Below are 9,834 nucleotides of genomic sequence, written 5' to 3' on the forward strand. Positions count from 1 at the left end.
GCCTCCTGGTTCCCACGGAGCTAAGAGGCCTGGGAGGAGCCTGCCAAACAGGTTCCCGGCTTCCCCTGCCTGTCAGGACGCCAGCTCCATCCTGTTCCCGTCTGTCCTGCGTCCTGCCAGCTGGGATCAAGGGATAAGGTGGGCACTGCCCCAGACCACTCCCGGCCTCTGGGACTCGGCCCGCCAGCTGCCCGGCTCTGGGCTGGGAGGCCACGCCTGCAGCCTCAGGCTCGGGGATCGGTGGCCGTGGCAGCGCAGTGCTGGCCCCGTGGGGTCCCCCAGGGTGGGGGCCCGGCCTGCAGGCTGCCTGGAAGGGATGGCTTTGTAAGCCCAGGGTTGAGAGGGTGGGGGCGGTCCAGACAGAGGCACCGGCACAAACAGATGCAGGAGAGGAGGACTTGCAAGGTGCCTTTGGAGACAGGCAAACGGACAGAGCAGAGGCCAGGAGGTCCCCGGGGACCAGGTCCCCCGGGAGTGTTGCTGAGGCAGGCTGGGGCCCGTGCAGAGGGACGGGGCGGGGGTGGGGCAGGTGGGCCGTGGCTGCGTGTGTAGGACAACCTCTTCCTCTCTGTTCTCTGACTGAAAACAGCAACAACAAAGATTGCTTAAAAACGCCTGTTCTTTTCAGGAGAGGGGCGTGTGGCCAAAGTGACCGAGAGGCTGGCAGGAGGATGGAGAGAGCCGGGGCTTCTGGAAGGCCAAGAGGCCAAGTCCCAGCCCCGTGCTTCCCTCTCTCCTCTCCAGGGTCCTCCTGTGGAGTCCCGGTCACCTCCAGACACGGTGTGGCCACCAGCAGCTCCACGGGGCCCCCTGGTGGCCGGAGAGGTCACTGCGGCTACAAGGGCGGGGCGCGATCCTGGACATGCACTGCCCGAGGACCTGTCTCAGGGACCCAAAAGGCCGGCCAGGAGCGTCTCTGGACCCCAACATCCCTGTGAGGTGGGCGTTACCCCCTCCCCTACCTGGGGGCACCTGGAGGGGAACTTCCCGCACCATCAGGCTGCTGCCAAAGTCCATTGTCAGGCAGAACATACGTAAAAAATATCATGACGGTGGCCCTAGCCAGTTTGGCTCAGTGGATGGAGCATCAGCCTGCAGACTGAAGGTCCCAGGGTCGATTCTGGCCAAGGGCACATGCCCAGGTTGTGGGCTCGATCCCCAGTAGGGGGCGTGCAGACGGCAGCCAGTCAATGATTCTCTCTCATCATTGATGCTTCCATCTCTCTCTCCTTCTCCCTTTCTCTATGAAATCAATAAAATATATATATATTTAAAATATATGACCGTGTATTTATTTAAAGATAAAGAGTGTGTGCGTTGGTTCATGCATGGCCTGGGCTTCCTGGAAGCAGACCTGGGGGCTGGGGCCTAGGGTGGAAGGTCCCGTCTCACTGGGTTTAGTTTGTGCCTTTGGATTTTGGAACAACATAGAAGTATTGCCTATGCTTAAACATGCGTGAAAGATTGGAATCTTCATGGACGTCCAGTGACAGGAGGCTTGGAAGTGACCACATGTTTCCCGTTACAGCAGCCCTTAAAGGGGCGGCTCACAACTACGTGCATGCCTCCAGGGGTGGGGTGCTTACCCCTTACCGGGACAATCCAATCTGGAAAGACCCCCTGTCCGTGGGCTGAACAGAACTCCCTGGTTTAACCTCCCTCTCCTCGTGGTCCCTTAGGTGAATGGTGGCTGTCTACACTTAGCTGAGCACGCCTGGGTGCCAGGGCCAAGGTTTCCGCTCCCATCGAGCTCCGAGTCCAGTTTCTGGAACCCCAGCCATGGGCGGGGCTCTGAGGCCATTGGGTATAAGCCCTGGCCAGAGCAGGACTTGCCCACTGCACACCGAGCAGGCAGCTGTCCGAAGCCCCTGTCCACTCACGGTCCCCATAATTCATTGTGTCACATCGTCTCTCCCCACTTCCTGCCGTCAGGTCTCTACAGAAATGCCTTAGTGGTGAGCAGCTCACGCCTTTACAGTGGGATGTCCTGACCGGATGCATCTGAGTGGTCTCCAGTCTCAGCGTCCTGAGCCTCAGTGTCCTCACCTGTGAGGTGGGGTTAGTAATAATACCAGCCCTAGAAGGCTGCTGTGAGGACCGAGGGACATGAAGGGGATGTGCAGGTGGCGTGTGAGAGGAGCCAGGGAGGTGATGGAGGAGGAGGGTGTGCCAGGACCACTGGCAGCAAGTGGGCAGGATGGAGCCACAGGGGGAAGGAGGGGAAATGCGGGTCTGGGGAACAGGGGAAACAGCTCCTGGCTCAGTGTGCTAGGACTGCCATAACCCAGTTCCACAAGACGGGGTGACGCCATGGACGCAGACACTAGGATGGTGAAGGCCTGGGGCGGGGACAGGGGCCGAGGAGGACAAGAAGGGGCCAATGGGAGAAGAAAGGGGGCATACGTGATACTCTCAAGAATAAAGATTTTTTACAAAGCCTGGGTGACTTAAACAACAGCGATGTATTCTCTCCAGGTTCTGGAGGCTCTGACATCGAGGTGTCTGCAGGGCTGGTTCCTCCCGAGGACCGGTTAGGGCTGTCCTGGAGCGAGGCTGGAGCGCCCGCCTCCAGAGCGTGGCAGGACACGAGCAAAGCTGGCACCTATTTCTCATGGGGCCCGGGAATGAGGAAAGGGAGGCTGTGCTGGGCCCCCAGGAGGCAGGAGCGCTCACAGTGGGCTCCAGAAAACCTCCCAGCCCCTGCCCCCCCCCCCACCTCCCCACTGGGGAAGTGTGCTTAGGGACTCAGGGCGGGCAAACATCTTTCCTGGCGCTTCTGAGCAAGAGCCTGGGTGAGCATCGCTCTGGGGCCGGGGATAACATCTGTCAGCCCCGCTCTGGGGGTCCCTTCCACTGCACGTCCCATCTAACTCTTCTCCACCCCTGCCAAGGCGCGAGTGCCACTCCTCTTTTACAGAAGAGAAAGCAGAGGGGCGAGGGTCCTGACTTAGCTGTGTGTCGAGGCAGCAGGTTAGAATCGCGTTAATAGGTGAGACAGGAAGTCTTGTGAGAGTGAATGAGTGGACCAGGCTTTGACTGCAGGGCTTCTCAGAGCCTTTAGCATGCATCTTGGACTCTCCAGGAGGGGCTTGGAATGTGGTGTTTCTCAAACTTACCTGCCCGTGGAACCCTATGTAGCCCCAGCCCCTGACAAAGGCACCCAGAACCCACACTCTACAGGACGGAGCAGGGAAAATGTCAGAAGAGAGCATTTGGAATCGGAATCCCTGCAGGACAGCTGGGCCATCTGGTTGTGGTGCAGATGAGGAAACTGAGGCTCAGGGAGGGGCGTACTCAAGGTCAGGTTAGAAACCTTGTGCAGACTGGAGCCCAGGACTGTTCAGCACCCTTTGGTCTCTATGCTGGTCCTTGGGCCCCTCAGAATAAGGAACAGGTTATTTATTCCTTGTGAACTCTGAGAAAGAAGACACCTACTAAGAAGGGCTTCTGGTGGCTAACTGGGCTCAAATGTTAAAAACACAGAGCCTAGCAGCCATTTCTACACACATGGAGGCCTCTTACACAACCTGCACGTCAGGGAGAAGCCAGCACTGTGCTCCTGCCAGTGGAGCCCGCCCTTATAAAGCAGTTCCTGGAATTCTATTTCAACCAATAGGACCGAGGCTTTCCCCATCCAATCAGAGCTGTATAGCTCTGACCAACCAGAGAGGCTCTATTCTGACCAATCAGCAGAGTGCCTTTTGTACCAATCAAACTTGGAGGATTTGGAGTCCTCATTAGCATGAAGGCAGACCAATCAGGGACCAGGGATGGGGACTTCTGTCCATATAAGCCAGCTTCCCTGCCCCTCTTGGAGCATACTTGACCTTTTCGCCAAGGCCTGTGTTTTCCTGGTGGGGCTGAAACACAGAAGATGTGTCTGAAGCACATAGCAGGGTGGAGCAGACCAGCGTAGACTGGCACAGAGCAGAGCGGACCAAAGCACATTGGAGCAGACCAGTGCACACCCAGGAGCAGCATGGCCACCTGTCCCACATTCCCCTTCTGACACCAGCTCCCGGGCCACCACTGCATCGGGGCCCTGAGCTCAGCCCAGGGTTACCATTCCCCCACTACCACCAGCCTCTCTGCTGGCCTCGCCCCGGCCCCAGGTTGGAGGAGATGCTGAGGAAGCCAGGGCCCTGGAGAACTGGCTGACAGCACTGCTCCCTTCTGGGAGAGGGCTAGAGGGTGGCTGACCATGGGCTGCTGTGTGCTCACAATTAAATTGGCTGCTTTGTCAAAGCCACAGGGGATCAGCAGCGGGATAAGAGCGGGCTGGAGCCCGGAGGCCACACAGATGGTGGCAAGTAGGGGAGGAGGCAGAGGTGGCAGAGTCTGCTGCCCACTCCACCTGTGCCTTCACCCTCACGTGTCCTGCCCGGAGCCCTGGGCTCAAATCCTGACCCCAGTACAATTCCCTGTCATCAGCAACCCGTGCCTCAGTTTCCCTATCTGCACGTGGTGACAGAAGCAATAGAAACGCAGGCTGGTGCAGGCAGGTGGGGGAGGGAGGTCTTGGCTGCAGAATATCAGCAAACTGCTGGCTGGCGTGGTTCAGTGGTTGAGCATCAACCTACAAACCAGGAGGTCACAGTTCGATTCCCAGTCAGGGCACAGGCCCGGGTTGTGGGCTCCATCCCCAGTAGGGGGCCTGCAAGAGGCAGCCGATGGATGATTCTCATCATTGATGTTTCTATCTCTCCCTCCTTCTCCCTTCCTCTCTGAACTTAAAAAAAACAAACCTATATTTTGAAAAAAGAGTATCAACTTGCCCTTGAGTTCATGTGAGGCCCGAGGAGACTCTAAGAACAACTGGGAAGACTCGGGGTCCCGGGTGCAGTGGGGGCAGCGTCTGGGGAAAAATGATCTCCTAGTCCCTGGGATCAGGGCTGAGGCCTGACACCTCCCGTGTGCCATCTCACTGGGGTGGGGCACAGCAGCGGGTGTTCAATCAGCACTGTTTTTCTCCCGCTTTTCTCCTTTTTCCAAGTTTAAACTTAAAAATAGATGTTGTGAAAGGGACCAGCAGGTTGGTAGGCAGGCAGGCAGGTCCCCGGGGCGATCAGAGCTGCCTTTGGTGGTTTGCGACAGCGGCTGTGCGTGGCGTTGTGGACGGCAGGTAAATGGAAGGACTACCATGTTAGCGTGGCAGAGCCCCAAACACGGGCTTGTGGGGAAAGAGAAGTCACGAAAGGAAGAGTGTGCAGCCGGAGGCCGTTTATAGAGCTTAAGAACACAGAAGGCGGCCTCCTCTGTCCCTTGTGGCACCTGCGTGGGCTCACGCTCCCGGAGAACTTCTGTCAGGAGCAGAGCAAAGGCCCGGAGGCAGCAGCCTGCGCCTGCCACAGCTCCATTTACTGAGCACGGACTACAGGCCAGCCACTCCTCTAATGGCCTCACTTACTATCGCCCCTTAACCGGTGCCTACGCCGAGGACAGAGAGGTGAAGTGTCCTGCCCAAGGCCACACAGTACGTTGCAGAGTCCTAACTCAAACCCGGGGCTCTTTTTTTTTTTTTTTAAATATATTTTATTGATATTTTACAGAGAGGAAGGGAGAGGGATAGAGAGCTAGAAACATCGATGAGAGAGAAACATCGATCAGCTGCTTCCTGCACACCCCCCACTGGGGATGTGCCCACAACCAAGGCACATTCCCTTAACTGGAATCGAACCTGGGACCCTTCAGTCCGCAGGCCAACGCTCTATCCACTGAGCCAAACCGGTTTCGGCAAACCCGGCGCTTTTGATGACTAACCCAGTCACCTGTGGCTCACAGTGGCTCATGTTTTAAGAACGACTTAAGACATCTGAAGCAAACGTGGTCCGATATTCACGCTGGTAAAGCCTGGTGGTGTGCTCTCGGGTGTTCTTTCCTCTCTTCTTTATAATTTTCTGTCGGTGTGAAATGTCCCCAAAAGCCCTCTGCTGGCCCCAGGCCCCTGGCCTCACCAGGAGCCACGTGGCACAGGTAGTCAGGCAGCCAGCGTGGCGGAGCGATGCCCAATTCACTGCTCGGTGTTCATGAGACACTCCCAGCACGTTGTCCTGCTGGGGCTGAGTGGCCAGAGGGGGGCTGAGCCCTGGGGAGAAAGGATTAGCCACCACCTGGGCTGCTCCCCTCAAGTCAGGGAGGGGGGTGGCCCAGTGGACAAACAGGCTGCCCGTGGCCCTCCTTCCCTGTCGTTCCGGAGAAGGAACTAATGCCCGTGTACCTGGCGGAGGTCTGGTCTGCAGCGGCCGATGCATGGCTGCCCGCACTGACCTGGTCTGGCTGGAAGAGGTTTTGGGTGTTTGCTGGCCTGTGTGATCTGGCTCTGGCAGCGCCGGCCCACTGGGCTCCTGGAAATGTGGGCAGCGCTCCTGGACCCTCAGGCAGCCCTCAGGACCAATGGGCTGGCACCCAGAGCAGCCAGGCCCAGTCTCCCCTCTTTCCCACCCATTCTCAGGAGGTAGGGACCCTGGGGCTGAGGAAGGAGGAGGGTTCTGCGTGGGGTCACAGAGGGGAGGCTGCCGCAGGGCTGGGGGTCCCCCTCGTGCCAGGCGGAGCCTGAGTGGGTGAGAAGGCAGCTTTGTGGGCCCTGACTCATCTGCTGACATCACAAAGCCAATGTTTGGGGAAGAAACTCTGAGGTTTTCCCTGTCACAGGGCCAGCTGCCAGGCTGTTCCCAGCAGACAGGGCTTGAGGGCAATGGGCTCAAAGGGCCAGCAAGGCGCCTGATGCCAGGCGTATCCTCCCCCCAGCTCCCCATGAACATCCCCGGCTCCAAAAGGCATTTGGTGAAGTTGTCCAGGTCATCTAGCCTGTGCCTACCGGCTATGGCAGGAGCTCAGGCCTCCTGGGAATAGCAAAGCCAGAGCATTTCACTCACTCACTCACTCACTCACTCACTCACTCACTCATTCATCCTTTTGTGCTTATTTGTTCATACAAACAGTAGAATGTCTGGGACGTGTCAGACACCCTACCCTGGGGGTTCAACAGCTGGAGCCCCGCCCCCTGGGAGGGACGAGAAGACCCTGTTCCCACTCCTATTACTGAAGTGTGATCTTTTCTGAAGTTAATGTAGCTACTCCTGTTGCTTTTGATTTGTGGTACGGTGGTATGTCTTTCTCCATCCCTCTATTTTTACCTGCCTGGATCTTGGTATTTAAAGTGGGTTTATTGTAGACAACCTACAGTAGAGCCTTCTTCTTCTTCTTCTTCTTCTTCTTCTTCTTCTTCTTCTTCTTCTTCTTCTTCTTCATTTCAGAGAGGAAGGGAGAGGGAGAGAAAGATAGAAACATCAGTGATGAGAGAGAATCATCAATCTGCTGCCTCCTGTACACCCCCTACTGGAGATTGAGCCCCAAACCCAGGCATGTGCCCCAAATGGATATTGAACCAGTGACCTCAACCAACTGAGCCACACCAGCCTGCCTTTGAAGAACTTTGAACATTTTTTGGAGGGCAGCTCTGCGGCTGCTGCATGCCCCGTGTTAGTTTTTCTGAGAAATTCTTTATTTCCCATCACTCTGGAAGGATAATTGTGCCAGGTAGGGAAATCTATGTTGATGGCTTTTTTCCTCCTTCACCACTTTAAACACGTGGCTCGCTCTCTTCCTGCCTGGCTCCTCAGGAGAAGTCTGCTGCCATTTCTGTCCTGTGCCTCCGTAGGCCAGCGGTTCTTCCTTCCTCTCTGGCTTCTGTCAAGATCTTCACTCTGTCTTTGGTTTTTGCACTTTGAGTATGATCTGCTCAGCTGTAGATTTGGGGGGTATTTATCCTGCTTCCTATGTTCTTAGATTCCTTATCTGTTGTTTTTTTGGTGTTTGTCATTAATTTTAGAAAATTCTTGGCTATTATTACTTCAAATATTTCTTCTGCTGCATTCTCTCTCTCTCTCTTTCTGGTTTTCCAACCATACATGTATTATACCTTTTGAAATTGTCCTACAGTTCCTGGATGTTCTGATCTGTTTGATTTTTCAGAACATTTTTTTTCCCTCTTTGTATATTAGTTTGGGATATTTCTACTTACATATCCCTAAGCTCACTGATTTTTCCCCTGGAAGTCCACTGATCGCCTCATCAAAGGCATTTCTCCTTCCTTTTTAAAAAAAAATATTTTTTTTATTGATTTTTAGAGAGCGAGGAAGGGAGAGGAAGAGAGAGAAACATGGATGTGAGAGCAAAACATCAGTGGGCTGCCTTCTGCATGCCTCCCTACCATGGATGGAGCCAGCAACCCGGGCGTGTGCCCTGACCAGGAAGCGAACCAACAACCGTTCAGTGCCTGGGACGACGCCTCACCCACTGAGCCACACTGGCCAGAGCAAGGCATTCTTCCTTTCTGTGGGTGTTTCTGATTTCCACCATTTCTTTTAAATTGTTTTCTTAAAGTTTCCATCCCTCTGCTGACACTGCCCATCGTGTTAACTTTTTCCATTAGAGCCCTTAGCCTATTAATCATAGTTATTTTAAACTCCCTGTCTGACAACTCCCAATTCCGTGTCTTCCCCCGGTCTGGTTCTGGTGTTTTCCTCTCCAGTCGGCGTCTCTTCTTATTAGGTAGCATGCCGTGCGACCTTTGTGGAAAGCCAGACACGATGGGCTGGGTAACAGGAACTGAGACAGACCGGCTGTTTGTGCGAGGATTTCTGTTAACCTGGCGAGGGGTTGCGGCGTTTCATCTCTGCGGTTAGCTGTAGGAGCCAGCGGCTGCAGATTGCTCTGGCGTCCTTGTTTCTCTCGTCTTTTTTGCGATTCCCTAAGAACTCCTCCTTAGATAGAGTGTGTCTGGGAGCTCTGGTACATGTGGCCCTGTTATCCTGGAGGCCTATTGAGGTGGCAGTAAGGGGTTGGGAGGAGAAATGTTCTTAATCCTATGTCCCTGGGCTATGATAGTCACTAGTGTCTCTTAGCTCTCCCCCCTCCCCCACCCCCGTAGGTAACACAGGAAGGTTAGAGGGGCTGGAGTTGGGGGAATGCCTTCCCCCAGTGTGGGTAGGTTCTGGTAAAATCATTTTCCCTGGAGAGTGGGCCTTCACAATGATAACTTTCCCACTCCCCCTGCAAGAGCTGTGAGGGAGTTTGGGGGCGGGGGAGGGGGGTGGTTCCTGGAGGTAAAATCACAAAACTATGCTCCCTTCCTTTAGACTGTAACCCCCTCACCCCCCCTTGGGGTTTCTCAGTTTCATCCTAGCGCACACTTCGTCCCAGCCATTCATCAGCATTTCGGTGTAAGCCATCCTACCAGTTTACGGCTCCAGCACCTTCTCCTGGTGAGCAGATCGTGGCTGATACGGGATTTGCTTGTCCTCAGGTTTTCGGGGGGGTTGGGCCTCAGAACTCAGTTCTCAAACGGGTCTAAGAAAAGGAGTTCATTTTCAGTTTGTTAGCTTCTTCCTCACTGGCAGGACGGAGTGCCGGCGTCCAAGCCCCTTACGTGTCCGAGCAGAAATGGGGATGCTTGGGCCCTCGAACACCAGCTTGGCCACGTGAGCCGGGCGGGCTGCGTGCTCTCCACCCGTGTTCCCTCGGCGGGATGACGGGACCGTGACCCAGAGGGGCGATACGGGGCAGGAGCCCGGCCAGGGGCTGCAGGATGGAGGCGGGACGCCCTCCCAGGAGGTTTGCAGCCGTGGAAGGGAGCAGGCCCAGCAGGCCCGGGCTGTAGGGGAATCTGCTGGCTCAAGAGGGGAGAAAGGAAGAAGCCTGGGGTGGGGACCAAGGGTGGACTCTGGAGGCCACCCCCTCCCCCCCCGCCCCGCCCCACCCCCAGCCTAGGTTTCACTTCTACTTGTGATTCCCGGGGCAACAACACCTGTACTTTGCACCACCACTTCCCTA

The 9,834-nt window shown here is 55.7% G+C and overlaps 1 long non-coding RNA gene across 2 annotated transcripts; it reads right to left on the reverse strand.

Moving 5' to 3' along the window:
- Positions 1–5,769: 5,769 nt before the first annotated feature.
- Positions 5,770–6,559, reverse strand: LOC114227490 (uncharacterized). Of its 2 annotated transcripts, none has more exons than XR_008555945.1 (3): positions 6,218–6,559; positions 5,955–6,085; positions 5,770–5,882 (listed from the first exon to the last, which is right to left on the reverse strand). It is a non-coding gene; the product is annotated as an uncharacterized LOC114227490 (long non-coding RNA). The 2 variants fall into 2 exon arrangements; XR_008555944.1 differs by having other exon boundaries at positions 5,770–5,897.
- Positions 6,560–9,834: the final 3,275 nt, after the last annotated feature.

The sequence above is a fragment of the Eptesicus fuscus genome, chromosome 5 (assembly GCF_027574615.1).
Source record: "Eptesicus fuscus isolate TK198812 chromosome 5, DD_ASM_mEF_20220401, whole genome shotgun sequence".
NCBI lineage: Eukaryota > Metazoa > Chordata > Mammalia > Chiroptera > Vespertilionidae > Eptesicus > Eptesicus fuscus.